This window comes from Lepeophtheirus salmonis, unplaced genomic scaffold (genome assembly GCF_016086655.4).
Source record: "Lepeophtheirus salmonis unplaced genomic scaffold, UVic_Lsal_1.4 unplaced_contig_621_pilon, whole genome shotgun sequence".
NCBI classification, from domain to species: Eukaryota; Metazoa; Arthropoda; class Copepoda; order Siphonostomatoida; family Caligidae; genus Lepeophtheirus; species Lepeophtheirus salmonis.
In genome coordinates, this window is record NW_027295225.1 from 45,849 (window position 1) to 66,948 (window position 21,100).

The following is a 21,100-nucleotide window of genomic DNA, read 5'->3' on the forward strand; positions in this document are numbered from 1 at the left end:
AATTAAATTTTTAGAAAGAAAATAATATTATATTTTCTAATAAAAAGGAAATATTCTTTAATTTTTCTTGGGAGGGGGGGGGGCTATAGCCCCTGCAGACGCCCTTGCAGATAATTTGATAAAAGTACATGAAAAGTATTGAATGAAGAGATAAATATAAGCCATTTAGAAGATATATATTATGTATTTTTACCCATAAAATGTAATTGTAAAATTTGCAATCACAGTTGTAAAACTTAGAAAGAAAATTCATTGATATATGCAATTCGTAGATTAAAACTAATTTGATTAGGAATTTATTATATAGTACTTTTTAAAGTTTTTTTTATACATATATTGATGACAGATTTCATGTTGAATTCTCATATACTTACATATATTATGTACCTTGTAGAAACCAAGGTTAATAGAAATACTAGGTTTAATAATAACGTGTATACATTGGATGTTTGACTTCCACCACTCTTTTAAATATTGACGTCATAGTGTACGCTACGATACATCAAATTGAAAATTCTATCAATAGTGACGTCATAGACTATGATTGATTGCGTGTTTTGCACAGCAGGCGTGTCGGTTGGATACATCAATTTGAAAATTCTAGCAAGCTTGATTATATTATGGTCTAATCTTGTATTTTTATTAACTTTAGTGGAAACTAAGACTAGTTTTTTTGCAACAAATTGGATAACTCAGTCTACTTCACTCGTGCTCTACGGTTTTTACAATATACAAAATTATTGAATTAAAAAATCGTCATACCATCTTAAGGGGGTTATCACATTCCCTTAACATCTCTCACGAGTTAATTAGTACCATTCTGACAGAATATTTTGGCATGCAACTCATCGCTGCACAGCTTGTTCCAACAAAGCTGAATTTTCGGCAAAAACAGTACGGCAAGAATGTCTTTTCGGACATGCTTGATCGTGCTAATTCCCGAGTATGATGCGCAAACTATCCAACAATCATCAGAATGGAGGGGGAAAAATTTATTGTATACATCGAAGAGCACTTTTGGGATAGACTAACTTATCCAGCTGTTGTAAACAAACTGGTTTACAGATCGCACTCAAACTCGGCATCATAATGAAAGACAGTGCTGCCAACCTAAAAAAAATGTGTTTAAATCTTTTCAGTGCAGACAATTTAAATTAACAATGCCCTGTACTTTTTTGACAGAATGTATGTATTAAAAATATGTACCTCAGTCTTGGGTTTATCATAGTTATTACTCGTTAAGCAATAAAATATTTAAAACATATAGATATTCATGTAAAGGATCAAAATACCTAGTTGTTCACCTCATGAATCATTGCTCAAGAATGCATAAATACCTCCAAATCTTCTACAGAATCATCGTATACTTCTACATATATAAACTATCGAGTTCCATAAAACGACAGAATAATCTACTGAAGATCCAGTGAGGAATAGAAAGAGTTCTTATCCACCAAATCCACTGCTTCTTCATTAAAGTGGTTGAGTCTTTTTTCTCCTTAAGTCAACTCTGCTTCGTTTCCTACTCTAAGAAAGCTCTTTCATTGATTTTGATGTTTATAGGCAATGGAAAAATAACTCATCTCAAGCACATTGATATCAATACAATTAATAAAGTGAAGTTTGAGATATATGTTCTATACGGATAACTATATTACTTCAACACTTTAGCCATTATCCCTAATTAGTGATTTCTTTAACACTTGTGAGTCTGCAATGAATTTAGACATTTACAGATAATGTGCCTCTCTTTTCTCTGTATTTTTTTCTGCAATGTCTATTGTTTATGAATAGTTATTCATCCTACATATACTGATATTATTAAGCTAAAGAGTTACATTAAGAAAAATATAATGTAAAATACAGTGAGGAACAAAGAAATTTCTTACTTTCCTTCATTGAAATTTTTGAGTTCAATCTTCTTAAAGTCAACTCCTACTTAAAGTATACTCTTTCCTTGATAAGAGTCCTTTAGTTTCCTTAATGCCTATAACGCAACAATCACTACTAAATAGTCTCAGAATACCACAAATATCAATTCCATTTTTAAGTTTGAATTCGTTCTGTACTGTAAATATGGACAATGAAATATCTTCAAGCCTCATTGACAATTTCCTTAGTACTCGTAAGCCTATTTTTCCTTTGGAAAACAAGTAGAGAATTATTTTAAACTCTCAAAGATAAAATGCTCCTCTTTTCTCCCTATTTTGGTCTACAGTACATTATTCTATTATGCTATCACATATAAATAGTTATTGGGAACTGTTAAGTAACTATGTACTTAAAAAATATAAGTTACTTCTGAACTGTAATTAATTTCCATTGCAATATCTTAATGTAGTTGCAACTTCCGAACTTATTTACATAATAATCTACTTCTAAACAGCTAAATTGATCGTCCAAATATGGGAACATTATACTCTCTCCAAGATCTAGGATCTTTACAAAATAAATAAATTACTCATTATGTGCCATACAAGCTAATCAATTTATGGTATTCTTCTAAATCCCACATTGTCCTCTGAGGACAATAATTATATTAATTTCATTAAACACAATATAAACTAAATTTTATTTTTGTAAAATAAATATAAAAATAAAAGCATCACTTATTACATAATCATTGAATAATAACATCATAGATTACTAAACAATAATTAAGAAAAATGTTTATACGAGCACTATTTCAAAACTTATCACGAAATAAAAAAAAATAATAATACATAAATTTGAACACTTTACTACTGCATTAAGGTAGATAATTTTTCCTCTTTTCTGTTGCTCTTTCCTTTCATTGGGCAAACACGTTCCTCTTCAAATTATTGATATACATTCTTTGTGTGGGACACAATACTCAACGTCACAACTTTACTTCTTACAGGTAAGACTCTAAGGGAGATTTCAACATTAATTAGCCAAAGTAGCCAGGAAGAGCATTTATAACTTTAAAAAAATAAGTCGAAAAACGATAGAAACAATGAAATGAAGAATGGGAGGGGGACAAATCCCCCATTATAATTGACCAGAAATATCAATTAATAGGGGAAGTCAAAGTAGCCTCAACCACATAGCTCAGATGTAAATCCTTTAAATGATTTCTTTTGTCCATATGTCTAAAATGAAGGCATGTAGATATCATTGATATAGTGTAATGCAGCTGTTGACCAGTTTTTGGATTAAAATGGATTCGTAATATAACCCCGTAAGTCGTACGTCTTTATGTGTATCGTGATAACAGCCATAAGAGTAGCCGAGGGTGACGTCTTATTATAAAGCAAAGTTTATCTGTAGGTCTGATTTGTTTCCTTTTGTTAGTGAGAAATCCGACCTAAATACACTAAATTAATCATTATTCACTTGGTTCCAGGCCCAGAGTGTGGCAAAGATGCATATGTACTTACCGTTCGAGCTGCTGAAGCTTTTGGCGCGTCATAAAAAAGGTGTGCAGCCTGGTGTTGTCTTGATAAAAACACTATTCCTTTCTTATTTTCCAATAATATTTCTGTGTTCGATCTTCTAACGATCAAGTTGTTCACAATAGACGGAAGAATTGAGTGTATGGCCATCCTGGCTTGACCACGATCTCTGTCGCTCAACATTGATGTAAGGGATCTATTTTTTAACGCCAGTCAGAATCTGTACCAGAAATGGATTGTTTTTGCAGGAATTACCTGAAATTGGGTCCTTGATATTTTTAAAATATGGCGTATTTCTTCTTATGAACCCTCCATAATCGACGCAACATAACTCACGACTGAACTGGTCAAGCGCAGTACTTTCTGAAAAATGTTTGTAGTTTACACTTACAACTTTACAGCACTTTATCGTATGATTAGATTTGACTATTAATAAACTATATATATTTAGTTTAAATAAAGCTGGAAATACGAAATTACTTTTTCCCCTACCTAACTTTATAATAATGGAATTATTTGTTTGTGTAAATGCTGAGAAAGCAGTTGTTTACTGCATATAAACCATAGTCATGACTATGTATATAGCCATTTAGGGAAAAAGAGAGGAAAAAAACTCTTCATACAATTAAACAAATTGAAATTTATGGCAACAAATATTATAAAATAATAATATTTTTCATAAAGGAATTTACTTCGTTAAAAACATATAAACTCATATATATCTATTGATTAGCATTAGTACATAGCATTGCAAAGATGAAGTCGTCTTGATGAAACGCGATTCCTTTCCAATTCTCCAAATTTGATTGTCCACAGTAGAGGGCAAAATTGAACCTTTGGCCATAGAGGAGCAAGTCATATTAGATTATTCCCTGTATTCACGGCAACACGTTTTTGGCAGTCAATCCTTGCTTGGATACGGTCTGGGCCGCTTTGTTGGCTTTTGGCCACAATTTCTGCGGCTTGACATTGATGGAAATGATCTACTTTTCATCACCAGTAGCAATCCACTTCAGAAATAACATGTTTTTTCTATTTTTTAGTAGTAAAAATGTAAAATATGGTGAATTTCTTACTTTGAGACCTCCATACTTGACGCATGATAATTCATGACTGAGCTTGCCAATCGCAATACTGTAGAAATAAAGTTTTTGTAGTATACACTCATACCTTTAAAATTATTTATCGTATTATCCGATGTGACCAATAACGAACAAGATATACTTAGTTAAAAAGAGGCGGGGAAAACGAAACTACTTTTTCCTCAATCGAATAATTGCTTAACTATTATAGTGCTTCAGGTCTTTCTCCTTTCTTTTTTTTTCTAAGGAAAGAGGTTTCAAGATTCAAGGAATATTAAATATAAAATCTCCTCTTCAAAAATCTTCACAGAAATCAATCAGGCCCCAAATAAGGGGCAAGATCATACCAAAAGAAAGCTATCAATTTCTATTCTTGATAGAAAATCGTAGTATATTGTTCACAGTTTGTTTATAAGAGTTGATTTGTGTTCAAACAATCCATGGTTTGTAAATAAGGGACAATAGTAGACCAATAAACAGCTGAAAGCAAAAAGTAAATAAAAATTGCTAAAATTTTGGGAATGCCAAGGAGTGATCGGTGTATTATCCTACTAACATTATATTTTAGACAAGTTCTTTTGTCAACTATCGATTTTTCTGCCATTGTTTGTCCTTTTTAGCATCTTGTTACTTGATTTATTCGCCCTGCCAAGAAAGTTGAATGGAAGTTATATTTTTATGTTTGTTTATTATCTAGTCTGCCTTTTGGTCACCATGATTACGTAAAAGAAAGAAGTCGATTTTGATCAAACTCGGAGCAAAGATTATAGGTATATGACCTCAGTAAGAGGCCATTACATTTTGAGAGTTCAAGGCAGCACATAAACGTTAAAAATACATAATCGGCAATAACTTTGGAAAATATTGAGGAATCGAGCTTAAATTGATGTAATTATGTAGGTTTATGTAATATACTTTATATATGTAGGTATCAAAAAATCTAATCTTAAAGTTACACAAAAGGTGAAAAATGCATAATCGAACACTACTTATGAATAAATTAAGATGCGGAGCAGAAATTAACTCTCTATGGCACACCGTTCATATAGATAACACATATTATTGTATAAATGTAGTATATATTAAATTCTAAATGTTTGATTTTTTATATTTTTGACTTTAACATAGAAAGAAATGATATTCCATTTAAGAAAAATGACCATAAACGACGTTTTGTATTCTACATACTGCAAATTCCAGTTTAAGTAAAATATCCTCTTTGTTTACAAGCTGTTAGCCATTTCCACCTATTAAATGAATAATAATTGAATATTTGGCTCACTGCTACTAACTTTTTGGTCTTTTAGGAGAGGAAGTATTTGAGAGACTCCATGAGATAATAGCTATTGGAAGCTCAAAAGACATACTATCACAAAAATACCATATTACTCATAGATTTGTTCGTACGTTATTAGTTTTAATGACTGAATTGAATAAAAATTTAATTCCCTGAAAATACATTAAAGTTTTATTTCAAAGTCGTAAATTTCAATAAATCCTTTAGTACGTCTATTTATTATATACAAAAAAGTATGTTAAACATTTAATGCCTCATTGATTATCGTCCAGGGATTATAACTGAGAGAAGTTTACGTAGTACTCAGAAAATAAAAAATAATATCCAAAGACGTAGAATCTATTAAAAACTTTTTCCACTAAAAAAATTAATTTAGGGAATAAAAAAAATGACAAAATATCTACAATATGATATGCAAAAAAAAGTGACGTAACTTTATTTATTACAAAGGATTTTTTTGCAAAAAAAAAAAAAATAGAATTATGTCATAAAATATGACGTTAAATTTATGATAACTTATGAGTGTATTCTAAATTTTCAGTTAATTTAGTTTTTAATTAAGACAAATAAATAGTGATGAAAATTAGAGGCCCTTTATATAAAATAATTCATAGCTATTCACAAAAAAAAGTAATTTAAAAAACAAAACAATTAAATATGAAATTTCAAATATTAATTTTTTTGTTAAAAAATTTCGAATATTTAATTTTTTGTAGAAAAATTGTAAAAATTCATAACTAAAATTAATTTTTTTGGAAAAAAAAATTGCAAAATTAAATTAAATTTCCAATATTAAATTTTCTTCCAACCTACCTCCTGTGGATAATGCCCCTGATAAATCCTTCTTAAAATCCTTCCTCTATTCAAGCTCGTGTTAAATTCCTCCGGAAGTAATATTAATAAAAAACATTGTCTTCGAAGAACAAGACACGGAGAACATGATTTATATTTTAAATAGATCATGTTTTAGAGATACTTACTGATTTAGACTCTTCATGTGTTTTTATGTATTTGAGTTAATATTCTATTTTCTTATATTATTTGCATTTTCATATAGCTAATGCCAACATTAATCCATTTATATGCAATTTTGTAAAGCTTATTCGTAATTAGCAGTTATTAATTTATATATATAATTTAATTTATAATTTGGGGCGGGGGGATATAAACTTCAAGATGAGTATTTTCTGAAGTCCTCTATATAAAATAAGTGGTTTTTTTAATGACTAATGACTTCAACTTAATCACTTAGGATAGGACCCAACATAGTCACAAATGGTGAATTTTGCGGATGTTGCAAATCAGAGTAGAGTACAGTGCTTCTGATTATCTAGGTATCTGAAGTATTTCCTAAAGTTACCATTTGTTTTTCTTCAAAAGGAAAAATTAAGATAATTTTTTTATGTATCATTTCAGAAAAAGAAGATTAATGAAACTTTTAAAATTCAAAAAGATAACTTCAAAATTCCAACTTCTGAAATCCCACAGCATAAGTTTGAAGTTGAAACTCCAAAATTCATTTACAATTAGGGAATTAGAGATTGTTTAAAAAAGTCATCTTTAAATTACTATAGAGGTAAAAAAATACCCTTGAAAGTTAAAACTTTAAAAAATCAACTTTTCATTAGCATACAAAAGAAGATCGAATCAACAGATTACCCTAAGTATTGGATGCACTAGTAGACATGTGTAAATAAAATATGAAAACTTGACCTTATGGTGACTTTTGACCTTTTATATGGCCTTGCATCTTTACTATATAAACTTAAATGTTATAAACATAACTATTGATTTACCTATAAAAAATCATTTTCACGACATTTGTGAGTTTCTTCTAATTACTTTGAAAATGAACTGAGAAAATAAGCAATTATTGGTCAATTATTTTTATTTTTAGAGTGCTTAAGAGATGCTCCTGCATCCCAAAAGTAAGTTGGGGTAAAATTTAATTTGATCATTCTCATATTTCACTCCCCCCCCCCACTATTTCACAAGTAAATATTAAGTATACTTATTATTGTATACACAATGAATTATAATAATAAAAAAGATTAAGAGTGAGGGAACGACTTAGTTGTAATACAAAACACTTTCTTCAAAAAAGAAACAGAAAAATTCCCAGTTCATAAATATAATTTCTAACTTTCAACCATTTTGAAAATTCATCAGAGGCTACTTAACTGCTTATAATATAATATTTTTAAATCAATATAATAATAACTAAATATAAGTATTCAAAAGTGAGTTGGGACTATATTTATCTTTAACACAATTATGTATATTGTTCTACAAAGGGCCTAGCAAATAGGCAACATTATCATAATATTGTTTATGATTTCAATGTCCATTTAATGACATCATGCTCCGTCATAAGCTATAATAAGTACTACGCTTTGTACAAATTCAAATTAAATAATAATTGATTATATTTCACATTTACCACATTTAAACTCATCAAACCAACGTTCCACTTATCAAGCTAAACTTTTGCCTTTAAGGTATTTTTTCCTATCAAGAAGCAGTGATATATCAAAACACGAAATTTGTTTGAATCTATTTTTTTACAAAAACCAGAAGTAGTGTCACTTCAAGCAATGTAACTTGTAAATAGATAGTCCGATTGCCCTAAAAATGTGATATATTTATTTAGTTTGTAAAAACAATAAATATAAATTTGGCTGTACTGTGATAGAGACTTAGTACTTATTGAACGATGCAGTAAGTTATAGAACATTATTTGATTTCCAGAATATCGTAACAATATTGTCCAATAATTAGTAGTCAAAAGTAAAAAAAAAAAAAAAAATAAGATAAACAGTTATCCTGAAGAATCTTTATAATTCCTCATTAAAAATGACATTGTATTCTAACCTTTTGATAGAATCTGTTTGTTACTTTCCTCACAACTTCGAGCAGTTCTCAATCATCGGACTGTCATACAACAAACTTGTATCACTATTATTTATTTCCTAAGGTCTAAAAGATTTGAAAATAGGAGAAACAAAACACACATAAGTAATTCTAAAGCAAGCGCACATCCTGGAAATTATGGACATGTTACAGAAGAATCCAAACTACTCCATTAAGGCAAGATTCCTCTGAGTTAACATCCTTGATGAGGAAAATGTGATGATTATCTATGTTTCCAGTTGAGATAAAATTACTCAATGAATATATATTTTTTGAATTTGGGATTCCAAGTTGTTACTTCAATGTGACCATATATGACAGGACTTTTTTTTGAATGGATATAAATTTACTTCTCACTGATTATCGGTGCAATACAAAAAAAAAAAACCGCAATATAAAAAAAGTGAATATGTAACATTCAGAAATTGTTCATTGATGTGATTATCAATTCAATGTATATTTTACGACCTATATACAGAATTCCCGTTAGAGCACGATATGTGCAAAATGCCCGGGCAATCTATAAAATTTCCGAAAGATTGGTAATGATATTTTTAACTTCATTTACATTGTCAGGTGAAATTAGATTATTAAACAATTCATTGCTTAGCATTTTGATCATTAAGGATTTGATTATGATGCAATGTTATCATAAGTAATTTTATACTCTAGTTTAATTTAATTGAAATTTATTTTGTATTAACACACTCAAACTCCGACAAAATAGTTGATTTTTGTAAAAGTAGTACCAAAAAAAGCTCGATCTCTTGAGTTTTGCGAATAACGAAGGTTCCTGATGCTCAGGGAAGCGGTGGTAGTGAATAATAATCCACCTCCAAACTTTGTCCAAATTTTTGTTGGTCTTTTGAAAAGTTAGAATCTTCCTTTCTCTTTCCAGCCGTCTCAGCTTTCTCCGTTCAGAGATAAGGCCCCTTATTGTTCTCCTACGTGAGTTTGAACAAATTTGATTCCGGATTGAAAATAATAAATGTCTACAACTGGATTAAATTCACCCTGTATTTAGTTATGATTCATGTTTGTCAATCTATGATAATGTCTAATATGAATAATACAACATGCCTAATTATATTATAATTGACAACAGAGAATTAAATGATTAACATTTTTTTCAATTCGAGCCGCTGTTGCATTTGTTTATTTATATTCTATCTTAATATATATCAAATTGCTGATCAGTTTAACATAATCTGCCATTTTTTCTATTTTGTTACTTTTTTTTTTTTTTGCACTTGCAATTTTTTCCAAAAATCATAGTATACATGTGAGTATATGATGATATACGAATAGTTTTTGTAAATTTATTTTTGTATTTTGAAACTTATTTCAATTTATTTGCTTAACTAGAATTTCTTCTATTAAGTTAGAATTGCAATTATTTATTTTAGGATCCATGAGTTATGGCTCATTTCAAATTAGTTGATTTAAGTTTTTTCGATCACTTGTTTAAATATATTAGTAGTATCATAAATTAGAGAAAATGATCTTGTCATTATTTTTGATTTCCACTCTATGTATACAATTTGATAATGAAGGAAAATGAAGTGTAGCAGGAAAGCGATAATGAGGGTTCTTACAGTTCTTCAAATATATAATTACAAATGAAAAGAACCATTTTTGAAACTAAAATTGAGAGTCACAATGACTATATGGATACTCATAATCTTCAAAAAATTGACTTTTGAATATATAATAAGAACTAACAAGTTATACTTTCGACATGGGGGCAAATGACTTTGATAATTATTTAAACAATCAAACAGAAACTCGAAAATAATAATTTTGAAAATATAACTGTAATTAGAGAGCATAATATGAGGAATCAAATAGCAAAGTTGTAATATATATTGAGTTCCCTATATATGTAAATGATACAAGCCATCTGGAAAATCGTGCAATGTTTAAAATGCACGTCAGAGAAGCCAATGTGGATCATGCCCGGGAAATCTATAATATTTCCAATAGAGTGTGCATTTTACGTTCATTTATATTGTCATGTAAAATGATCTTTGACAATTATATTATTAAACAATGCATTGCAAGCAATTTGATCATTAAGGATTTGATTAAGATACAATTTCATTGTAAGCAATTTGATAATCTAGTGCAAGGATGACAAACCTATGGATTGTAGACTACATTCCACCTTGCCTAATGTTTAGGTGTGGCCCACTATTCATTCTCCTTCAACTAGTATTTCTTAGAAATATTCTTGCAATATCATTAAAACGCGTATAATACATATAATAAATACAAATATTGAAAATATTTTACAGTATCTTGTATTTTTTTAGACTCCTACAGGGATGCCAGATTATCTTTTTTAAGGAGTTTGGCCTTGAAAAAGTAGATTGGGCCTTTTTTTTTATATTTGTCTAAAATTGAAATAAATGGGTAATTAATAATTTTGTTTTATGTGGAAATTTTTCAAGAAATTTAATTTAACATATTCTAAAATATTTTGAGTAACAAGTCGGGCAATTATATTATAAGGTTATACATCACTGATCTAGTGCATTTTTATTGAAATTTATATTGTATTCAGACAATCAAACTATAGCATGGTGAGAAATTAACACAAGAGACTCCATTATATTTTGCAAGGTATACCTTGGCCAAAAGGTTGTGCAGGTAGACAGCTTGTCCTTAAGATGAATCAAAGACTATAGCCGCCACTATTCTGAGGATCAAGGATCCCTTCGAATATATTATAATACACCACGCCCCATGGGTTACTAGAGTGAAATGTTTGCCCACAAGGGGGATCGAAATTTATCGGCGCCACTATCCTGAGTATCAAGGACCCCTTTTAATATCAAATGATTCACCCCAACCCATGGGTTATGCAAGTAAACCACTGGTTTAAAAGGTGGATTATTACCCCCCTGTCATAGCTTCCCTGAGCATCAAGAACATTCGTTCTTCACACAACTCAAGGGATCAAAGTTTTTTTGGTACTACTTTTACAAAAATCAACTATTTTGTCGGAGTTTGAGTGTGTGAATACAAGTTAAATTTCAATTAAATTAAACTAGAGTATAATAATACTTATAATGAAATTTCATCATAATCAAATCCTTAGTGATCAAAATGCTTAGCAATGAATTGTTCAATAATCAAATTTCCCACAATAATTTTACCTGACAATGTAAATGAAGTTAAAAATACCATTGACCAATTTTTCAGAAATTTTATATATGGCCCGGGCATTTTGCACGTTGCCCGCTCTAACAGGAATTCTGTATATAGGTCGTAAAATATACATTGAATTGATAATCATATCAATGAACAATTTCTGAATGTTACATATTCACTTTTTTTATATTGCGTTTTTTTTTTTTTTTTGTATTGCACCGATAATAAGTGAGAAGTAAATTTATATCCATTCAAATAAAAGTCCTATCATATATGGTCACATTGAAGTAACAACTTGGAATCCCAAATTCAAAAAATATATATTCATTGAGTAATTTTATCTCAACTGGAAACATAGATAATCATCACATTTTCCTCATCAAGGATGTTAACTCAGAGGAATCTTGCCTTAATGGAGTAGTTTGGATTCTTCTGTAACATGTCCATAATTTCCAGGATGTGCGCTTGCTTTAGAATTACTTATGTGTGTTTTGTTTCTCCTATTTTCAAATCTTTTAGACCTTAGGAAATAAGTAATGGCGATACAAGTTTGTTGTATTACAGTCCAATGATTGAGAACTGCTTGAAGTTCTGAGGAAAGTAACAAACGGATTCTATCAAAAGGTTAGAATACAATGTCATTTTTAATGAGGAATTATAATGATTCTTCAGGATAACTGTGTATTTTACTTATTTTTGTTAATTTTGACAAAATTCATACTGACTACGTATTATTGGACAATATTGTTACGACATTCTGGAAATCAAATAATGTTCTATAACTTACTGCATCGTTCAATAAGTTCTAAGTCTCTATCACAGTACAGCCTTCAAACTAAATATATGACATTTTTAGGGCAATCGGACTATCTATTTACAAGTTACATTGCTTGAAGTGACACTACTTCTGGTTTTTGTAAAAAAATAGATTCAAACAAATTTCGTGTTTTGATATATCATTGCTTTTTGATAGGAAAAAATACATTAAAGGCAAAAGTTTGGCTTGATAAGCGGAACGTTGGTTTGCTGAGTTTAAATGTGGCAAATGTGAAATATAATCAATAATTATTTAATTTGAATTTGTACAAAGCGTAGTACTTATTATAGCTTATGACGGAGCATGATGTCATGAAATGGACATTGAAATCATAAACAATATTATGATAATGTTGCCTATTTGCTAGGCCCTTTGTAGAACAATACACATAATTTTATTAATGATAAATATAGTCCAACTCAGTTTTGCATACTTATATTTAATCATTATTATATAGATTTATTGATTTAAAAATATTATAGTATAAGCAGTTGAGTGTCCTCTGAAAATTTTTCAAAATGGTTGAAAGTTACAAATTATATTCATGACCTAAAATAAACATTTTGAGACCCTGAGAACCTCATATTTCGAACCTTTACAAAATATGCTACATCCTACTATATGACAATGATGAGGACACAAACATAAAAATATACTCAGTACTTTAGGGTCAGCTGTTGATTTTTCTGCTGTTTTTCCCATTCGGAATCGATGAATTAGAATTATTTATTTTTAAGTAGTAAATAATTCTTTACAATAGTTTAATAATAATATATTTAGGAGAAATGGCTTTAGAGAAAACAAGTATTAGAGTGCAAAAATTATAACACTATAATGTTTCTCTGCAAAAATCGCATCCATATCAAAAATCCTAATAAAATGATGGACTTTACGCAGAAGAAAATTCTAAAACTATCATAATTTGAATGTGATGGGTTTTCCCCTTAATACGCTTGTCTCGTCTTTTTGTGAAAGTATCCTTAGAATTAGCTAACTAACATCTTACTTTAGGAATTTTTCTGTTTCTTTTTTGAAATAAGTGTTGTGTATTAGAACTAAGTCGTTTCCTCACTCTTATTCTCTTTTATTATTAAATTCCATTATATATATAATAATAAGTATACTTAATATTTACTTGTGAAATAGTGGTGGTGGGGGGAGTGAAATATGAGAAGGATCAAATTAAATTTTACCCCAACTTTTGGGATGCAGGAACATTTTTTAAGCACTCTAAAAATAAAAAAAAACCTGACCTATAATTGTGTATTTTTTTAAACTATTTCCAAAGTAATAATATAATTATTGACGACAATATGTGCCAATATCCGATATGCGGTTCTTTGATATTTCTCATTTATTTTTTTTAAATTCAATAATACTCATTTTTTTCTGTTTCCTGACTTTGTTGGCATTTGATGGCATGTATATTTTCACAATGATACCAATTACTTTTATCCAAAAAGAAGAAGAAGAATATTTCAAATATTATTCCCAAATTGGACTTATTCGAAAGCTTTGGATCAAAAGATTTTCTTTTGGAAGGATTGTGAATTTAACATAAATGAATTGGAAATTTGGACCGCTTAAATTTGTTTTAGAATGCTTCTTTTATTTAATTAACTATGACTTTCCACACAATACGATCTTCCATCTAATTTTGTGACCCTTTTAAATCCTCATTATCCGAATAACTCGAAAAAGTCGAGATCCTTCTCCTCTTTATATTCTTCTCTTCACTTTGCATTCTTTAGCTGAACGTACCAAAGTTATTTTCTTATAATTAACAGGTTGCGAGAATTGAATTTCTACTATCCTTTGTCGCTGTCTCCAATTTCGAGATAGAAAGAGATATTATGACGTGCAGGCAAACTTATACAGGATAAGGTGGAACGTACTTGTTGCCAATTTAGCAATAAATAGGGAGTCGTGAAGGAGTATGTAGAAGTAAGGTTTATTCTCGAAAAATGAAACTCCGCACTAAAATATAAAATGAGTACGTTTGTACGAAAAAGGATAATGCTAAATACATATATAAAAACTAGAAAAATCTAAAACCAGGATAATCTTTCCACCCATTTAATCAGGGTAACATAAATAAAATACATCACATTTATCTATAAAATACTATTTTTTTTAATGTCTTACATACTGTGTTCTTAAAGGCATAGCATACGGTAACTCCAATTTGTTTAAGGGATCTCCTTAATTAGTTTTCTATTCCATCCAAATCCTTTGTACATAATTCTGCCTGATCCTAAATAATATAAATATTTATCTATTTTTGAGCTCCAAAGACCGCTGATTCATCAAATTCTATTGTTTATGTATCTTAGCTACAATTTTGTAGGCATTTATTAGATAATTCTTTTTCAGGAAAATTAAAGCTATAAAAAAGAAAAAGACGAAATACCTAGCTTTGGATACAACGAGTCGACTACTTCCCTGCAAGTTCTTATTTTTGAGGTAGATAATTAAGGAGGTTAATTATCACTAAATTGAGGTGAGCCTTTAATACACTCATGATATAATTTATTAAAAATGTGGTAAATTTGTGAAACGACAAGTCCCTAAACTAAAGTGATCCTTACTCGTTGATATGTTATGATCCATGATGTTAATCGGTTGCATTTCTTAGCACGCCCATTTGTTTTTGTTTTTTTGAGTTGGGAATTTTATGAGTATTTTTTTCCCCTATGCTGTTCTCATTATTATTTAATACCTGAGCGGAAATTTCCTTTTCAATTACATACAAGCTATTATTTGCAGGCTTTTTGACAATCGTTCAATAGTGACAATCGTTCATCATTTAAAAAAATGTTCAAGAACGATAAAAAATAGAGATTTTTAAATCGTTGATTTTTCCTTGTTTTTTCAATATATTCCTTAATTTAATTGTTTATTAATTATTCAAAAAGTACTCTCGATCGATATATTTTTTCACAGGCATAGAGTTTTCATAACTTTATTTGATATGATTGGCCGTACTTTGTACGTTTCAATATTTTAATAATTTGTATATTGTTTGGACCTGACACCAACTCTTAAAATAAAAGACGTGTTTGAATACCGGAAATGAAGGTAATGGAATTCGAAATTACAGTGAAATTTGCTTATACGCGGACGTCAAGGGAAATCATTGGAGTGTGTGCTATGAAACCAACTTCAACCACACCAAAATCGAACTGATCAAGAAAAGAATTTAGGTATAAGTAAAAACACTTTGCAAATTTTTTTTCTCCGGGCAAAATTAGAACGTAGTGATTCCAGCAAAAGCTTCTGGTCAGTATTAAAACTCCTCCAAAAAGGATCAAAATTTTATGAAAAAAAAAAAAAAAATTATTCCTCCATGTTTGCATAAAAAAACTTACTTTATAAAAGAAGTCGATTTTTTAGTTAAAAACATGTTAGTTTAGTTCAGTCATTTATGGAGTTCATGTACTGGAACAAATATAGAAATATAATACATTTTGTGCGCAAATTTTTATTTTTTGATAAAAAGAAACAGTATTATTTTTTTTGTACAATTAACATCACATAATTTGTAAGGAGGTATGAACAAAAAAAAACACTTTAGTTTCCAAAATGTTCAAGAACAAATAGAAACTTCAAATTATTTCCAACTAAAAAATGTATTTTAAAATATAGGATAAAGTAGTCAAATATCCACTTTAATCCCTGCAAATAAAGCAATATGCTGATCTCAATCAGTTTCTAAAGTCAAAATGGCAATAACTATAACATTTTTTACTTGCCGTGTAATTAAAAATTTGTTCTTTGTTTGATGAAACTTGTAGATTCTTTTCTAAAAAATTAACATCATAGAATGTAAAATGGTTACTGTTGTCATGGCTTTAGGAACAAGGACTATCCGGGCCTATTTTTTGTTCCGAAGTCCGAGTGATATACCTTGCAATATTTTGCCAAGTGAGGTAGTTCCAATAAATAGTACCTGTATCTAAAAAATCAACATCCTAATGCAGTAAGAATATCAAGAAAAGAACATCTGCAAATCATTAAATAATTGTACCTAATGTCAAGAGTATTTGGGAAAGGGCAAACATTCCTTCTAACGACTCCAAATACTTGAAATAAGAAGTCGACAAACTTGTATGTAGAAGATACCCAGATCTGAATAAAGATATAAATGTGTGAGGTCGATCGAGTCATAATTATATTGATGAGTTTTTGGAGAAATTGTCGCAACTTTTGATATTCCTTTTGGTTGTTGCTTTAAAAATAAGAATATTAGTTATTTTCAAAATTAAAAACTTTAATTGTGAGGCAGAAAAATAGAAATGGATTAATTTATTTTCTACATAGATCAGAACTTTTCAAAGAAGCTCAGGATTGCTTCCTCCATTGACAAAAATGAAAGTCAATCCTTTAAAGAAAAGTATGACAAATTTGTTTGGAATCGAGAAATGAAGGACCAAGAGACTTAAAACACAGATCAAGAAAAAGAATGGATGGGAAATTTGGAGAAAGAACAAGAATAATCTATTCAACAAAAATATGTTTTTTAAACAATATAAAATTAATTTGGATTATGTGAGTCCTTTAAGGAATGAAGTATGTGAACCTGTAAAATAGAGAAAAATGCTGACCTTCAATACAAATTCTAGTCGGTTCCTTCGGTTGCAGCATATGACAATGCATTATTTAGATATCTGAAGCTCACAACTCTAAAATTCGCTTTCAGTTACAAAGGGAAAAAAAACATAGGAAAAAGATGTTGCTGAAACTTCATTCAATGTGAATTCACTCTTTGCACACCCAGGCAATATAATTTTAAGTGCTTTATTTGATCCGGATAAAGATACCAGAAGGAATGTCGTCAACGTTATCATAAAGGATACAAAAAAGACAAGAAGCAGGATCAATAAGGTAATACATACAACTCAAGGATCACTTGAACTTTAATGTAAATATTTATTTAGAGTTAATATACTTATTTACCATTCCAAAACTTTTTTTAACCCAACCTCCATTAACCTTTAACATTACGAAGGAAGAACTTTTGAACTGTGTTGAAGGAGAAAATTTGGATCTACCTGATATCCCCTGTCATTCACAAAATATGGAAAGATGTGTTGCAACAACTACTCAGTAGATGAACTAAAAAGACACCAAAGATTGCTAACGATTCATGATTCAAGGTCAAAATTATATAAAAAAATTCAAAAGTCAGACTTCACAACCTTAGCTCCAAATGAGGCAATCTAGTTCATTGTATATCCATTTATTTTAATTAAAACTAACTATATAATTTATTAATTTTAAAACCGTCAGAATTTAATATACAAAATACAATTTATATGCCAAATGTCCATTTATACTTTGTTTCATTTTTTTAAAATAAAATAACAGGAGAGAAAAAAAATAATAAATAAATAAAAAATTGCTCACAACGGACGTAGCATTACTATATTTGATACGGTAGATGGATATAAAAATGAATTAACTAAATTAACATATTGTTAGCTAAATATTCAATTTAATTTATATATAAAGTTTTTCTTTTCATAGAAACTTGTAGGAATAACTTTTTTTTCCTTAATTTTCATCATTTTTGAAGGAGTTTTATTTCTGGTGCGAAGCTTTGACCGGAAGTAGTCCTTCGAATTCTACCCGTAAAAACATTATAGTTACTTATACCTAAATTCATGTCGGAATCAGTTTGGATTTTGGTTTAGTTTAATTTTGTTAAAAAAATTCGGACCTAAGGTTCCTAGCCTGACTGAAACGATCGATCAAGTCCAATCCGACCGTCAAGATCAAAGAGTTGGCCAAGGATCATAATGTCAACCCAATCACAATCCAAAGGGGAATAAAAGAAATCATTGGATTTTTCTCTAGAGTTCGAAGTGTGAAACATATCTTGACGGAGCAAAATAAAGTGGACAGAGGATCAAGGGGAAGAAGATTCTCAATTCCATGGAGACAAAGGGAGGCTTTAAGCACTTCTTCTCCATCGAGAAGATTTTCACCATTGATGCCTCAAACAACCGTAGGAATGATCGGTGGATCTGCCCGGATCCAGATGAAGTCCAGCCAGGGATGCTCTTGGCCGTGATCAGCAGCAAAAGGGACGTCACACCACCTTATTTCTTTGCAAATGGCCAAAGTGTCAACATGGACACACACCTGGATGTCCTGCAAACCTTAGTTGTTCACTGGATGAATGAAGTGGCTGATAAAAGGTCATACACGCTCCAGCAGGACTCTGCTCCTACACACAAGGACAAGAAGATGCATGACTTCTTATCCTCAACACGCCGGATTATTGGCCGCCACTATCATTTTGGCCAGCTAATTCCCTGGATCTGAATGCTTGTGACTTTCCTTGTGGGTTGGGATGGTGAGTGAGGTCTGCAAGATATATCAACCTTCTCTGACATAATAAGCTATCAAATAAATAAATTCATCGGACAACCTCTTGTTCTTGATCTATATAAACTTGAACTTTCTGCTGATTTACCTGTACCACCATGTAAGCCTCCCAAAAAGTTAAGGAATTTCGGAGTTTCTCTAACAATTTCTTTGTTCAGGATGAAAAAACTTTATGCAAAAAGAAGGGATATGTTTAATTATTATCAGAACAGATTTCTGGGCTCTGGAGGGCTAGTTTGTTTTTGCGTAAGTAAATTAATTATTTTCATAAAAAAAGATAGATTCCCCGTGTCTCAAAGTTTTTTAAGGTATGGGTCGTAGAAATGTACGAAAAAAAAAAAAAATTAAAAATGCAACAAAATAAAATTAAACGAACGTACATATATTAAAAAATAATTAAAGAAGGGAATTAGGAAAAGGATTAATATATTTAGTATTCTTAGTGCATTCATTATAAAATAATTCGAAATAAAATGTCTAATAATGGTAAATACTAGTAGAACTATTGTAAAAACCCAATGCTCTCTTTGAGGCTGCGCTAACCTCTTTTCACAGTTGAAAACCCTATGTATTCACAATAAGCTTTTTATTAAAAACACTAAATAAAAAGAGAAAAAACATCAACTCTAAATACAAAAAAGGTGGCATAATTCCAAACATAACAAGGAACGCCAAACAATTAATGAAATAAACAAATACAACCCCCCTTGAAGGGTTCAAAACAATATCTATTACATCCCCCCCATGACAAACAACTTGTTTTCATCAGAAGAAGGTATATTTACCTAATGGAAGAAGAAAAGCGATGAAATGTCTTTTTATCTGGAATTTCTTGATTTAATTTTCCATTTAGATCTCCTTTGCTCATCTAATAAATATTACCTCTTCCATCGATCTTTAACTCTCTGAAAAACAGCACCTAACTTTTTCCATCTCATATGGGGTGCATACGATATCTCAACCAAAAAACAATTCTTCTGGAAGATCCATCAGTTGAACCTAGTCATTATCTTCGAGGGTACAATAACTATCTCTTGAGTTTCTGTTGTTAAATGAGTTAGGGATCTATTGTTCATAACAACCTCAAACTGTACTAATGAGGTCGCCATTTCCTCATAATTCAGACTTGTCAGTTTAAAATGACGATTAAAATGAGTATTTGTGAATTTCATAACAGTTTTCCAAGTTCTTCCTTGATTTGGAGCTCTATGAGAGATAAACTTCCACTCCAAAACCATTGTTTCGACACCACACAAATATCTAGTCTCTATTTTTGTTACAATCTTGTAAAAGCTCTAGATACCATAATGAAAATTTTTTCATGGTCTGATTATATAGTATGTGTAATCCCTCGTCTACATGTAACTCGCCTCAATACCAAGAATAAGTGCTAGCTGAAAGACTGTTAACCAACTTCAAAAGAACAGCCCATGTAACCATATCTCCAAAAAGGCAGATATGTGCCTACATAAGTTTTTTATTCTTCTTGTTAACTTGGATCATTATGGGACCTGCATTATTTACTGATGTAATATGGAAATGTGGGCCAATATTAACTCAATAATTTGGAATTTCACACATTTTCTGAGCCCTCAGTTTTACCCATGTTCTCTGGCAAATTATATATTTACAAATTGATGTCGTGCCAACTGGTGTCCATTAATAACACAATACTTTTTTCTTATCATTGACAATACACACTGTGGTCTGACATGTAATAATCAATTATGCCCAGAAGCAATAATTTTAGACGCAAGCAATGATTCTTTTGGTATAACTGCAGGATGTTTTTCTTCACTTGATAAAAACATAACATTCCTCAATCTTCCACAAACCTTGATAATTAAGTCGTTGATATACCAGTGAGAGCTTAAGCAGTAGGCTTGAATTTAAAATCCAACTCTTCATCTGATTGGAGCTTCTTAATCATATATCCCATATAACATATCTGTTCAAGACGTATCAAGCATTTAGAAGATAGTTCTATTTCCTCCAAAGGGAATCCTTAATTAAAAATGTTCTTTTTTTCCTTTTT